The sequence below is a fragment of the Phocoena phocoena genome, chromosome 18 (assembly GCF_963924675.1).
Source record: "Phocoena phocoena chromosome 18, mPhoPho1.1, whole genome shotgun sequence".
NCBI classification, from domain to species: Eukaryota; Metazoa; Chordata; class Mammalia; order Artiodactyla; family Phocoenidae; genus Phocoena; species Phocoena phocoena.
In genome coordinates this window covers 13749229-13765695 of record NC_089236.1, presented here as the reverse complement: position 1 = coordinate 13765695, position 16467 = coordinate 13749229, and positions in this window count along the sequence as shown.

The following is a 16467-nucleotide window of genomic DNA, read 5'->3' as shown; positions in this document are numbered from 1 at the left end:
TCAATGTTTATATCAAATGTCTTATCACTCAACCGTATTAGAGTAGACACAAACATTATTTACCAAATACCTGCTGGGAACTATTCTGAACATGCATTTCCTGTATTACACCCTCAATGTTCTCAGCCACAAAAGTCGCATAATGTGGAGTTAAAGTTTAATAGGTCTTGCTGATAACATGCATTGATGGAGAGTGGCCTGACCTGCTCAACTTGTTCTTAATGACAAACCATTCAGAGCAGACGTCCAGCCGGACATCACCAGTCACCCAGAGAGCTGGACGAACACTGGCTGGTTTTTGTTGCTGTTGTTGTATGGGTTTTTTGGCCTCGCTGAGTGGCTTGTGGGATCTTAGTTCCCTGACCAAGGATCGAACCCCGGCCCCCTGCAATGGAAGCGCAGAGCCCTTACCACTGGACTGCCAGGGAATTCCCAGGGGTGTTTTCCTATTTATTAGCCACCACGCTTCAGATGGGCAATCCCTTTGAACATTGTTGGAATGCCTTTAAGCAAAGTCTATATAGGTATGTGTGAATTTAAGCTTATTACTAATTTCAAAGATTACAAAAAACTGTTATCTACTTATGTATCCTTATACAACCTGGGCTTTTGATTTTACATGATTTCTAGAGGTTTATTTCAGCAATTACACCTAAGAAAAAAATTAGTCCGTCATTAATTGTTTCTTGCTCCAAACAAATTCTAAAGTAGCTTTCATCAAGGTTATCTAAGCATGGAGCCATTGACCATTTTTTCCTCACTACTAATTTCCATACAAGATTATGTTTAAATTCAAAATAGAATCGACTTAGGTTACATAATTTTAAAAGATTCTGTAGAACATGCCTAAACTTCCTCCTTGTAATGATTCTTTGAGAATAATGCTGAGATGTCTAAAAGATTTGCCTAAGGTGAGACCATGTACACATCACCGAACCAATGAAAAAGTACCACATGCACTGAGTATCACTTGGTACCAAGTAGTGGAGGTCTCTAACGGGAAACCGCAAATGGCTTCTTCCCCATCAAGTTTCTGTACAAATTAAGATGTAGGCATAAAAGAAGAGTAAAACTGGCCTCATCACTGGGGAATAGCTTGCTTCTAGGTTTGCTCCCAAGGAAAAGAGGCAGGGCATGCTTGATTTTTTTCTTACTAAACTTATCGATCTGATAAGTCTTTCCACTTGGGGCTGACTAAGTAATGGGGCAGAGCAAGTCCAGATGTACCCAGAAAATTCCCTAAGAATTTTCATGGAAAGTAAAGAGCTGGGGGGTGGGAGGGGGGGAAGCGTTTTCCCTAACACTAATGATTATGAGCACCAGGCTTTGCCCCACGTGCCTTGGTTATTTATAATTAGAATCCACCACATGCTTGCTGTTCTCTTTCTTTTTTTTTGCGGTACGTGGGCCTCTCACTGTTGTGGCCTCTCCCGTTGCGGAGCACAGGCTCCGGACGCGCAGGCTCAGCGGCTGTGGCTCACGGGCCCAGCCGCTCCACGGCATGTGGGATCTTCCTGGACCGGGGCACGAACCCGTGTCCCCTGCATCGGCAGGCGGACTCTCAACCACTGCGCCACCAGGGAAGCCCTCTTTCTTTCTTCTTATTCCTTTCTATTTCTTTCTTTCTAGGGGACCAGTAAAGTGTCATCTACTTAATATTTCTAAAAGCTTTGCCTCACATAGTGGGGTTTGACAATATTCTTCTGTTTCTGTGTTGAAGGGTAAAGATGCTAAGCTGTCCTGTGATGTTCTACGGTTGTAGTCTTTCCCATGCACTACAGGAAACGTACATCAATCTTCAGATGGTCCAGCACCTTAATCAGATCCTCTACGTCATACACTATAGCAAAAGGTTAGAAACTACTGTCCTCTAGGGAAGGCAGTATCTTCCTGGCGTCTTGATCAGTAAACATGGTTATTCTGTGTCTCCAAGAACAGACTGTCTTGGGAGAGTAAAGTTCTGTCTTATTCCCCAGTTGATTTGCTGCTGTCATTTAACATGAGTGTCTTGGATTTACCTCATTCCTAATCACAACATATGTCCAAGATGCCTATAGATGTCTATACAGAAAATGGATAAATCTGCTTTGTCCTGGTTGGACCTTGTCTAAGACTTATCTCTTATCCAGGGGATGTGTGTGGAGGGGCTTTTCCAAGTTCTTAGCAACTTTCTTCCAAACCCTCCTTTTATGCTGCCATCTCTTTGACTCCAAACAGTCCTATATATTTGGATTCTTCAATCTAATGAGATTGAGGGTGGGCCTGGGGGTTTGGGGAGAAAGGATGACCTATAGATGACGTACTTTTGCATGGGTATTTTTATTCAACATATATTTCTTGGGCATCTGCTATGTGCCAGACACTGCCCTAGGCTCTAGGGACATTAAGACAAATAAGACACAAAGGTCACATTTAGTTTGGGAAGGGGGTGGATTATCGACATTATCTAATTTTTCACATTCTCCTATTGGGTAAAGTCCGTAATATATTCCCAGGGAGTACAGAACCCAACAGAAAAGATAAGAAATGGAAAACTGGAACTTTTCAACACTTCAATAATTTTATCTATGAGGACATAGATGAAATCTTTCAAACTGGAGTCTGAAAATCTTATTTTCCCTTAGAGTAACCAGCAGACTAGTAAATGATAGATCTCAACTGAAATAAATGTCCTGAGGGGCTGATGCAAACGTTGTCTACTTTTGAAAACAGTAGGTGCAAGATCACCCTCTTCTGAATCTGTTTGTCATCTTTCTTAAACAAGAGAAACTCAAGAGGCCATAAAACTCCCACCTTATTGATCAGCATCCTTTCAAAAGGATAAACCCAGGCCCACCTTATTGGCCCTCCTAGACTTCATTCCAAAATGAAACTATTTTCACCTTCTTCAAGCCTTTTGCTTGTTGTGTGACCCTCTGGGAACCTTAAACATTAAGAACCTCTGAGTCTTTATCACGTCATTCCCCCCAACCTCCCTTTGCACTTTTTACCTTTTCTGCATTATGAGCTTCAGAGTGTGTAAATGGTGATGAGGTGAATAAAATTTATCCCTCAGATATTTTTGAGTGACTAACGTTTGCCAGAAACAGTGCAAGGTGTCAGGGATGTGTAGTGAACCTAACAAACATGGTCCTTGTAGTTGTTAAACTTCATCTAGTGGAATAGACCTAGAACACATAAAGGCCCAAGTAAACGGCCATTGTAACAATCCCTATAAAGGAAACACACAGCGAATACAGGCGTAACTTAAGAGACACTGCAGGTTCGGTTCCAGACCCCCACAATAAAGCAAATATCACAATAAAGCAGGTCACATGAATTTTTTGGTCTCCTAGTGTATGTAAAAGTTGTTTACACTAAACTGTAGTCTATTAAGTACGCAATAGCATTATGACTAAAAAAGGGTACGTGCGTTAATTTTAAGAATACCGTACTGCTAAAAAATGCTAACCATCATCTGAGGCTTCAGCAAGTCGTAATCATTTTGCAATAGTAACACCAAAGATCACTAAACATAGATCACCAAAACAAATATAATAGTAATGAGAAGGTGTGAAATATTGCTAGAATTACCAAAATGTGACACGGAGACAGAAAGTGGGCAAATGCTGTTGGAAAAAAGGCACCGATGGACTTGCTCCGTGCAGGGTGGCCACAAACCTTCGATCTGTAAAAAACGTGAAATGCAATAAAGCAAAATGCAATAAAATGAGGAATATCTCTACAAAACTATGGGACCAGATTTGGACCGGGGTATCAGGCAAGGTCTTTCTGCAGAAAAGACGTTTCAGTTTTGATGTGAAGGATAGTAAGACACCATCCCTCATGACAAGGTAATACGGAGACTTGCTTTGGTGTACTCATGGAACATATTATCATTCTAGGAAGTCAAATATGAAAATATCGTTTCTGATACAGACCTTCTTCAAAATTGTATGAGAGAAAAATTCTGAATCCTTCAAGTGATTTAATGCAGTGACTTCAGTTGAAGTTGTAATGAATGGAGGATTAGTAATCACTTGAATTTTGTTACCAAAATAACTTAACGCTATCTGCAGCTATCATTAATCTCACTGCAGAGTTCAGTTAGCATTATGAATAAGGAAAGCATCTTTCTATTTCATTGATGATGCTTGATTTTAGCTCAGTGTTATTTATGGTGTTTATGGCTTTTGTGTTCGTGTGTTTGTCTTACCTATGAGAAATATCCTTGCATTACACTCCATTGATGTACAGTTTTTATATTTTATGTGAGAGAATAAAACATGATGGGTTTTCTATTTTAATATTCTGGTCATTCTCTCCCATATGAAAAAGATCCCAACAACCTAAAAAATAAATAACAGTGAGGGAATAATAAAACATCTGAGGTTCCAGGGACAAGGGCGCTCCACCTGGCAGTAGCTTGAGCCAGAGACTTAACATTTTTGGGTGCAAGTTAGGAAGCAAATAAAATGATTCTAGCAAGGAAGAAAGAACAAGTGCAAATAAATTCCCATCCTGTCTTGCTCTTCCTTGTTTTTCACTTAACAGCCACCAAAAGTTACCACATTCCCACTTGCTAGTTTATTAAGTTAGTTTCTGCCTTAAATTTCTATCTTCTGTTTTGTCACTTGTCCCCCAATATTTGCAGGGCTTGGGCCAGAGCACAAATGGAGACCCACATCCAATACAGAAGTTCTGCTGATGGACCAATGAGGTTTAAATGAATAATAAAAATAAAGACATGCATAATTTATAATTACTATTTATTCTATGAAATTTGTTGTTGATGCCATTTTAGCAAAATCACTAATTATGTTGTTGTAACCCAGATTTCCATGTAAATTATGTTCTGTTGTCAGTAATGATCTAAGGAGTAAAGAAAGAAAATAATTATACAGCATTAAATCCTAGAAGCAAAGTCAACATTCAAAAAAATCTGAATGAAGCTCTAAGTCTTCAAGAATGTTGCTATTGTAGCCCACCTGGAACTTTGTCTAAAATCTGCTTTCCACCCCTATCATTTTTGTCTGAATATTAGTGCCTCCTTGCAAAGCTGCATTGCTCCAGGCTTATCTTCTCAAGCTTAATCCATTGACAAGTGAAAAAAAAAAAAAAAAGAAAAGACTAAACATTCCGTGAAATCAAAGACAAAAAGTTGATCACAATTAGTTTAAAAGAAAGAATATGTGGCTGAGATTACCATTAATATAGTATCTGTGAGATCGCTCATGTATTCACAGCGTGTGTGTATTCATTTCCAACGTGATTTCTCCTATTAAGTGAAAAAAAAGTACTGTATCTGATCCAAAATATTTTCTACCAGTAAAAAGACTCCAAGTTAAAAAAAATTACTGAGGTGGATGAATAGGAAATCTGAAGAGAGACGTCAACTGGACGGGCCCCATCTGTGCATCCCTTAAATTCGGTACCTCGTTCATTACAGTATTTACTCCTGGGGCCAAAGGAATTTCAGTTATGATTTAGATTGCCGTGTATCCATGTTACAACAGGATGACTTGGGGTATCTCTGATACCTGCAGAATTCAGACAGTGCCCGTGAAACCTACTAGGAGAGTCTGAGAGTAGGTCGGGGAAACTGGTGTTTGTGCAGCTTCTATTAGGAGCCAGGTATGTGTCAGACTTGCTAACATAAGCTGTCTCATTTCATTTAACAGTATTCTATGGAGCCCGTAGATTTAACTGTCAGAACACATGTGGGTGGTCATTTTGATTGCAAGGATCAGCAAATCTCTCTGGCTAACACAAGGAAGAGTCTAGAAGTTCTTAGGAATTTAAGAAAAAAAATTGTATAAAACCCTTAACAACGGTTTCTGTATCATCTCTCCACTCTGTCTCGACAATGACTCAGCTCTTTTAGGCTCTGCTTCTCCTGGGTCTCTTGTCACTTCCCTCTAAGTTGTCAGATCAATCAAATCATTCTCTGTCTATATTTTCTCTATCTATAGCATCTACTTATTAATAATTCAGCTCATTCATAATCATCATATGACTAACGACATTTTTGTTTATAATCTTTTAGTTTTTCTTCCAATTACAAAATTCTTTTTTGCACGTCTATTCAAATTTCCAAGAGGGAAGATCTCACTGACAGAGTTCTTTCTTACTAAGCAGAGTTTTTAGACCTCAGGTTACGTCATTACCATTGGCAAACTTACGGATCAACTATCTTTAAGTCAGATTTGCAACCCTGGGGCAATCAGCTAGGACCATGAGAGGGTGCCAGTACAGGTCACTGGGAAAAAATACTCTCCTCAACAAAAGGTGCTGAGAGAACTGGATATCCACATTCAAAGAATGATGTTAGATACTTACCTCATACCATAGACACTTATCTCACACCATATACAAAGATTGACTCAAAGTGGATGACAGGCCTAAATGTAAGAGGTCAAACTATAAAACTCTCAGAAGAAAATATAGGTATAAATCTTTGTAGGCTTTGAGTAGGCAATGACTTCTTAGATATGACACCCAAAGTACATGCCAGAAAAATAGGTAAACTGGAGATCATCAACATTAAAATCTTCTGTGCTTCCAAGGACATCATCAAGAAAGTGAATTGGGATTTCCCTGTTGGTCCAGTGGTTAAGACTCCATGCTCCCAAAGCAGGGGGCCGGGGTTCAGTCCCTGGTCAGGGAACTAGATCCCACCTGCCTCAGCGAAGATCCCACACGAGGCATCAAAGATCGCACATGCAGCAACTAAGACCTGGCACAGCCAAGTAAATAAAGAAATAAATATTGAACAACGACCAAAAAAAAAAGAAGAAAAAAGAAAAACAAGAAAGAAAGTGAGTAAACAACCTACAGAATGAGAGAAAATATTTGCAAATCATGTATCTAATAAGGGACTTGTACCTAAAATATATAAAGAATTCTTACAGCTGGATAACAAAAAGACAAATAACCCAACTGAAAAATGGGCATAAGTTAAGAATAGACATTTCTCCAAAGAAGATATACAAATAGTCAATAAGCACAAGAAAAGATGTTCAATGTTAACAGTCATTAGGGAAATCAAAATTAAAATCACAATGAGATACCGCTTCACACTCATTAGGGTAGTTATAATAGAAAAGATAGAGAATAAAGAATACTGGGGAGGATGTGGAAATACTGGAGTCCTCAGACGCTGCTGGAGGGAGCATAATATGATGCAACAACTTAGAAAACCGGTTTGGCAGTCTACAAAAGGCTAAAGTCACAGTGTGACCCAGTAATACTCCTTCTACGTATATACCCAAGAGAGTTGAAAACATACATCCACATAAAAACTTACATGTAAATATTCATAGCGGTATTATTCGTAATAGCCCCAAAGTGGAAACAATCCAAACGCCCATGAACTGATGAATGGATACATAAAGGGTGGCATATCTATACGATAATACATTTTCAGTGATAAAAAGAAATAATGGGCCTATACATGTTACAACATGGATGAACCTTGAAAACATTATGCTAAGTGAAAGAAGTCAGTCACTAAGGACCATGTATGTAATTAATTATGTAATTCAGTTGATATGAAATGTCCTAAATAGACAAATCTATAGGTACAGAAAGTAGATTAATGGTTGCCTAGGCTTGGGGGAGATGGGGTGGGGTGTTGAGGGTGACTACTAAAGGGTATGGTGTTTCTTTTGGGGGTAATGAGAATGTTCTAAATTTGATTGTGGTGGTGGTTGCACAACTCTGGGAACATGGTGAAAGCCACTGAATTACACATTTTAAATGAGTGAGTTGTATGGTATGTGCATTATGCCTCCGTAGAGCTGTTTCTTAAAATCACCATCTTTAGTATATTCATGAAAGATTATATCGAAATCTGTTTCTCCCCCAGTTGCCGTCAGAGTCTGCTATCCAAGCTAGAAGCTTGAAGCACATCTTCAATTCTTTCTTCTCACTCATCCCTCAGTCCACCTAGACCACATCCATTCATTTTCTAGGTCTTTTAGATTCAACCTTCTTCATGTCTCTAAATCCTTCCTTTCACTCCATTTTTATTCCCACTGCTTGAATTCAAGCCCTAATCATGTATTCCCTGGATTGCTGTCTCCTTCTGTCTTGTTTTCCTTGTCTTTAATCTAGGCTTCCTCCTGCTACAGCAATGATGACCTTTCTGCAGCGTCAATGTGATTTTGTCCGTAGTAACTGCTTACTATGGCAGATGTCTCAGCTGACTGCAATGTCAAGATGGATAATATTCCAAGCACATTTTTTTAAACTCCCATTTACCACTGAATGACATTAAATTGCTCCTTGATTAACCAAAATCATATTTTCATTTGGCCATATCTATCAGAATTAACCATATTAACGATCATTTCAGAAGTATCCTCTACATATTTCTATGAATCAAAAGTCGGTTTAACCCAGATGATTGTCAGACATCTCTCGCTTTTAATGTTGGGCAGTCACAAAGTTACGGTAATCACTCTATTTATTTTGCAAAGTTATGTACTTTGTCTTTGAAAATTTAGAAAACTCTGAAATTTGGAGACATCCTGTAAGAAGGTAGTTACCCTTTGTATACACAAATATAAGATAGAAGAAATTATTAATTAGACAGACAAATAGGAGAAAGTGTGATTCCAGGCAACTGAGTTGCATTTTTCTGCTAATTCTCAGAAATTGAGGCAAAAGGTATTCTTTTTGTACATTGCCCTGAATGCCAATAAATAGGGATTCTTCTGTAGTAGAAAGGAAGTTAATTTTAGGGCCAAGCACTTCCCACCTTGTTTTTTTCTGTCTTCATCGTTAATACATAACACACTTGAGCAACTGTCTTTCTTTTCAATGGGAGTGTCTTCCAGTGCCTCAAGAAAGAATTACCGTAAGACGCTGAGCCTCAATAATTAGGATTGAAACATCAACAGCAAATATCATGTAATCTCTATTCCTATCACGTGGGAGACTTTTTCAATCAAAATCATTCCCAAATGTTTATGTTACTCTTGTGCTCTCAGCATGAAAATACACAAAGGTACACACACACCCAGACTCTCTTTCTGACACACATAGCTTGTGTCCACACACACTCAAAATGTTTTTGATATGAAATAGGATTTCTTGAAGCCATATTTCAGAGAGCTGTCTCCCTGCCTTTCTTCTCTAGATGTCTTGGAAAAGTTCTGAGAAACTATGGCATCAGCAAATAAACTTGACCTTGTTTAGCCCTTCTGAGAAAGTAAACTTTAAAAAATTACTATAGCTCATTTAATTACCATTGCTTGAATCTACTGAATACATTTGAATGAACTGAATATGAAATTGCAGAAAATGAGTATGAAATTTACCTATATTTTAAATTTAAAAATTAAATTGAAAGCTCAGAATATTATCATTCTTGGACACTTATGCCTTTTAAATATTTTTTTAGACATAGAAATAATTAGCTCGAGACAGTGCTTATTCTCACGGCGGGGAATCAGTGGAGAAAAACGAAATCTTAAAAAATTGGTTAGGGGCTTCCCTTCCCTGGTGGCGCAGTGGTTGAGAGTCCGCCTGCCGATTCAGGGAACGCGGGTTCGTGCCCCGGTCCGGGAGGATCCCACATGCCGCGGAGTGGCTGGGCCCGTGAGCCATGGCTGCTGAGCCTGCGCATCCGGAGCCTGTGCTCCGCAACGGGAGAGGCCACAACAGTGAGAGGCCCGCGTACCGCAAAAAAAAAAAAAAAAAAAAAAATTGGTCAGTGCAACTTAAAAACGAGGACCGTTTTAATATGATGTGAAACTGGTACTTCCAGATTCCAGCTACACAGATGAATTGCAAAGCAATGAACCAATTGATTTAAAAAATTATCTGATTCAGTTCCAACAACGGAAATTTTTTCTACTCACATAATTTTAAGTTTACACTCACGTTTCGCTCCCCCCCGCTTTTTTTGTTTTTTTGCTTTTATGCTCCCTTTAAAAACGGGTCTTTAAATAGCAATAATTTTTATCTTCTCATTTATTTTTCTCACAAGTTTCATAATTCTGAAATTGGTGCACATTTTCCTAATATTTCAAATACTCACATACTTTCCATCTCTGTGTGCCACTTCCTAATAGTGAACTCAAACTACTAACAACATGTGTCACTCACTCACTGTCTATCCAACACTGGAAATATCATTTATTTAAAAATTTTATTGCCTTTTCCTCCAATAAAATATTAGCTCTAAGAGAGTAGAATGAAATCTCTCTCTATAACGGCTGTAGCCCTGTATCTGGAAGAATGTTTGTCATAGAGTGGTTGTCCAACGGATATGTGTAGGATGAATGAATGAATGAATGAATGATTGCAGATGTGAGCCATCATGTATGGGAGTTTTTGTACTGGGATGGTGGGGAGGTGGTAGTATTTGAGCTCTCATCTTTTGAATAACAAGCACTCATTCAGCGGGTGGGTAAAAGGAAAACATCCCAGACAGAGGGTGGAGAATGTGTGGGTTTATTGAAGGAAGGAAAATCTGGTATTTTGGGGAACCGAGAGTCATGATTAGCTGAAGGATAGGGTGTATCAGACAGACTTGGATTATATAGCAGAAGAAAGAGAAAAAGGGAATGAATGAAGGGATTTAATGATAATGTACGGAGATGAATATGTTATTAAGTTCCTGGATATATTGCTGTTCATAAGTTTTATATACGACTATGCTGTGATTTTATCATTTGTTCTTATTTTACTCTCTCTCTTTTTTTTCTTGTAGAATATTTTTTGGATTCTGTGCCAATTCCTTTATCACTAGGGAAAGTTAAATCCTTTTATCAGAGGAACCAGTGATTAGATAAAAGCTGTGTATAATTTTCAGGTCACTGAAAGAAGTCTATTATTGGGAGAGCAGAAATGTACTCACTCACCAGTATTTATTTCATCCACCTTTATGTGCCAGGTATTGTTCTAGACCAGGGGTCAGCAAATTTTCTATAAAGTTGAGGCTTTACAGACCAAATATGGTCTCTGTCCTAATTGCCTAACTCTGTCATGGTAAGGTGAAAGCGGCCATAAACAATACATAAATAAATAAATGTGATTGTCTCCTATAATACTTTATTTATGGACACGGAAATTTGAATTTTCTGTACTTTCATATGTCACAAGATAGTCTTCTTTTGATTTTTTTAAAAAAATCTGAAAACATAAAAACTTGTCGTTAACACATAAGCCACATAAAAACAGGCAGTGTACATTTGGCTGTGAGCTGTGGTCTTGCCAAGCCCTGCTCTAGACACTGGAAATGCAACCAAATGAAAAAATGTCTCTACTTGCATGAAGCTTACATTTTAGTTAGACAATAATCAAATTTGGGTGCTATGGAAAAAATAAAGCAGAGTAAGGAGAATGGGCATTGACAGAGATGTGGTGAGCCTGTGTGTGTGTATGTGTGTGTGTGTGTGTGTGTGTGTGTGTATGTATTATACTAAATTATGTAGTCAGGACGGACCTCTCTGACAAGATGGCATTTGACATGAATGAAATGATGGAGTGACCCATGTGGATACCTGCGGGGAAAGGGCTCAGGGAAGAAAAGCAGTAAATGTAAAGTTGTAAGGCAAGGATCACACTTCGAATGTTCTAGAAACAGAAGAGAAGAGCAATGCCTATGCAGCAGAGCAGATGAGGAATGGAGTAGTCGACAGCAAGAGACCTGAAACCAGTGAACACAAAGAAGGGGAGACAAAGGACAAGGACACAGAAAGGGGAGTCCTGCTGGCCAAGGTCCGGCCATCCCTGAAACCAGAGCTCCCCTATGGGCAATAGAAGGCCACTGGATTATGAAGCCGATTTGAATTGGGTGCCTTTGCAAATAAAGGACTGCTGCTATTTAAAACTGCTAAATATTTAAAAACCAGAAATTCCCAAAGACTCACGTAAGGCGTTAGACAGCTGACATTTCTAGATAATCCTGCGGCTTCCAGACACAGGGATGAACTCCAAGGCTTATTTCTTGGCCTCAACCTCTCTCTCCTTCCAGCCCTAAGATTCAGTTATCTTACTTTTACAACACAAAGAGGATCTGCAAAAGGAAAAGTGTACGTGACTGAATCCACAGCAGGCACTTACCAGCAGATGGGTGAAAAAAATGAACAAATGAACGAATGAATCCCTACGTTAATTTAAAAAAGTACTCTTCGTTCGTAAAGAAAGCAATATTATTATTTTTTCTCTTAGGAAGCCATTCATGAGTAGACTACAAGGTTCTCAGTCAACACAGAGGACACTAGTTAATGCTTACTTGGTACATGTATTTCTATGCAAATTTATGGTTGCCTCTGGTCCACTGCTGACCCTCAGTGATAGTAACAAGACCAAGAGGGTGACAGATTTTATGGGAGAAGGAACTCAACGCAGGTAAAACATATATTCCTCTCACAATCATTTATTTTATTTTTAAAAATTGTAATGAAATACACATAATGTAAAATTTACCATTTTAACCATTTTGAGCGTAGAATTCAGTGACATTAAGTTCATTAACGCTATTGTGGAACCGGCACCACCATCCAGCTTCGGAACTGTTTTTATCTCGGCAAACTAGAACTCTGACCCCGTTAAACCCTAACTCCTCACTCCTCCGGGCCCCCAGCCCTGGCGATCACCATTCTACCTTCTGTCTCTATGAATTTAACTGCGTTAGGTACTGTTTTTATCTTGGCAAACTAGAACTCTGACCCCGTTAAACCCTAACTCCTCACTCCTCCGGGCCCCCAGCCCTGGCGATCACCATTCTACCTTCTGTCTCTATGAATTTAACTGCGTTAGGTACTGTTTTTATCTTGGCAAACTAGAACTCTGACCCCGTTAAACCCTAACTCCTCACTCCTCCGGGCCCCCAGCCCTGGCGATCACCATTCTACCTTCTGTCTCTATGAATTTAACTGCGTTAGGTACTGTTTTTATCTTGGCAAACTAGAGCTCTGACCCCGTTAAACCCTAACTCCTCACTCCTCCGGGCCCCCAGCCCTGGCGATCACCATTCTACCTTCTGTCTCTATGAATTTAACTGCGTTAGGTACTGTTTTTATCTTGGCAAACTAGAACTCTGACCCCGTTAAACCCTAACTCCTCACTCCTCCGGGCCCCCAGCCCTGGCGATCACCATTCTACCTTCTGTCTCTATGAATTTAACTGCGTTAGGTACTGTTTTTATCTTGGCAAACTAGAACTCTGACCCCGTTAAACCCTAACTCCTCACTCCTCCGGGCCCCCAGCCCTGGCGATCACCATTCTACCTTCTGTCTCTATGAATTTAACTGCGTTAGGTACTGTTTTTATCTTGGCAAACTAGAGCTCTGACCCCGTTAAACCCTAACTCCTCACTCCTCCGGGCCCCCAGCCCTGGCGATCACCATTCTACCTTCTGTCTCTATGAATTTAACTGCGTTAGGTACTGTTTTTATCTTGGCAAACTAGAACTCTGACCCCGTTAAACCCTAACTCCTCACTCCTCCGGGCCCCCAGCCCTGGCGATCACCATTCTACCTTCTGTCTCTATGAATTTAACTGCGTTAGGTACTGTTTTTATCTTGGCAAACTAGAGCTCTGACCCCGTTAAACCCTAACTCCTCACTCCTCCGGGCCCCCAGCCCTGGCGATCACCATTCTACCTTCTGTCTCTATGAATTTAACTGCGTTAGGTACTGTTTTTATCTTGGCAAACTAGAACTCTGACCCCGTTAAACCCTAACTCCTCACTCCTCCGGGCCCCCAGCCCTGGCGATCACCATTCTACCTTCTGTCTCTATGAATTTAACTGCGTTAGGTACCTCATCTAACTGGAATCATACAGTATTTGTTTTTTTGTGACTGGTTTACTTCACTTAGCATAGTGTCCTCAAGGTTCATCCATGTTATAACATGTGTTAGAATTTCTTTCTCTTTAAGCCTGAATAATATTACACTGTATGTGTAGACCACAGTTTCATCATTCATCCATCCATCGATGGACACTAGGGTTGTTTCCACCTTTTGGTTATTGTGGATAATGCTGCTGTGAGCAGGGGTGTACAAATATCTGTTGAGTTTCTGTTTAATTCTTTGAGTGTATACCCAGAAGTGAAATTGCTGGGTCATATGGCAATTCGACTTAAAATTCTTTTCTCACAATCATTTTTATACGTTTTTCATTTGGGGGTGTATGTGTTTTTTTTTTTTAGTTCATTGGCATTAAACCTTGAATCTAATGAAACATTACCTCAGTGATTTTAAGGGAACGATTTTAGGCAGTAAATATCAAAAATAATTCCTGTCGGCAATTAACAAATCTGTTGCAAATTATACATAATCCACTTATTTCATTCAAAGAACCCATTAGGGCTGGTCATAGAAACAAAACTTCCTCCTGCGAAGCATCTCTGAATGTGAAGTAACTATTCTTGGAACCTTGAACTGAAAAAGAAAAAAAAAATTGAAAAAATTTAATTATTGAAAGAGGTTGTACTGAATAATTTTTGTGGGGAGGGATATTTGTTATTGCTAGAACTGGTTTTCAGCTGACAACACAGTTTCTTCTGAGCCTACAGCCCAGTTGGATAGCACGTCTTCCTTTGGACTCAAGCACATATAAACGGTTGATAATAATAATCATTATAAATGCACACTACAACAGTTTATTACTTGTTACTATGCTAAGCATTACATATTAACATATGAAACAACAGATCTGCAAGGCAGCTTTTTACAATCATTACTGTGGCAGAGAGTCTGTTGCTGTCCACAAATACTCTTCCCTCTTAAATGACATGGCTCCTGAGTTTTAGCTGGAAATATGACTCCGCAGTCAGAATGCATTTCAAGCCTTCCTTCTAGCTTACCTTATTGTCTGTATCAGTAGTCCATGGCTTTTGATCTCAAACTTGTATTTGGTTGAGTAGATATGCCAAGGTTTGTTTATCCATTCTCCTACTGATAGATATACCAGGGCTTTCTGTTTTTGGATATTATGAAAAAAAAAACTGCGGTCTACGTTTGTGTGTTTTGTATATATGTTTTTCTTTTTATTTGAAATCATGGAGAATATTGTGATGGGGATTATTGGGAGTCAAAACACTCATCAGGCCCTTCATGGCATCTCTGCTGGCACTCAGGGAAATCACTTGATTCTCCACATATCAGGCTAGGACCTGCATCCCTTGTCTTGTTTTCCCAGCCTCCTGCCCCAAGATTGGGAATCACTTTTTAACCCCATTCCTTAGCGTTCCCATCCGCGATACAGCCCCAATCTGATATAACCAGAGAATTTACTTCTCACTCTGCAAGCTGCAGTCTGTCCAGTTTCTCTAGACTGCATATTGATTTAGACAGAATCAGCCTGAGGAATGCTCTCACCCATGTGGTGGTACTTGGAAGAAGTTAGTGTTTTCTTCTCTTCTACCCCTCACTGTCAGCCTGACATTTGGTGGACAACAAGCCATGGTTTATAGAAACTCCTTCTGGATGTCCAAGTGTAGTGTCAGAAATTCCAGTCCCATTGTTTCTAATATGTAGAGTAACTATTATTCGAACAAGTCAAGAGAAAGATCAAAGGGAATAGCAAAAGCAAATGGTAGCTCTTAGAATAATATGCATATAAGACAGTCTTAATTCCATGCTTATTTAATTAACACATGTGAACATAAAATAGAAGGAGCCTTCTATGTTTGGATGGAGTAGATCAAAATGCCATTCTATTTTCTGCATTTACATCAACAGCTTTTATGATAATGCCTTGTATATATTAGATATTTGATGAGTGTCCATCGAACTTATTAATAAACGAATGAATGTTAAGGTAGGTCATCCCCCAGAGGCGCATGTTAAGACACAGCAAATATTTTTCTCTGTTATTTGAGTGGGTGTAAGCTACAGCTGGTAAGAGAGCTGACAGATGCTGTGAAAGATGCATAAGTGTCAAATATCTGAGCATATATTTGGGAGCAGGCTGTCTCCTATGTCGTGTATCAGGTGTGATACTTGCTTTCTCTATTCAAAGCAAGAAAAAGGTGTGAGTGGATTAGAGACGCTGTCTATAGCAGCTTAAAAATTATAGTTTTTTCTCATAGTCCTATCCAACAAGAAAAACCATGAAAATAAACATCAGTGAAGTTATTTACATGAAATTGAAGCTATAACTGTATATGGTGAGAGTAGTGAATTGTGGCTAATTCTTTCAAGTGATTTAGTAAGTGAATACCACACGAATGTAGAAAAAGATTACTCTTCGTGAATCTTATAAAGCAATAAATATATTGAGAGTTAAAAACTGAAAAAAAAAGCTCAATTACCCCCCCAAAATTTGCTAATTTCACTCCAGATCGAGGACTCAAACACTGTGTGAGAGGCCCAGCTACTCACTGAAATACAAATAGGAAAGGGGAAAGGGGTGGGGGAGGAAGGAGAGAAGGGGAGACAGAGAGAGAGAGAAGCTCCAAGCATGTGCTTAGCAAAAGAGTAAGGAAATTCAGACAAAGTGTGGTAAGAGTTTTTAAACCTCCTGAG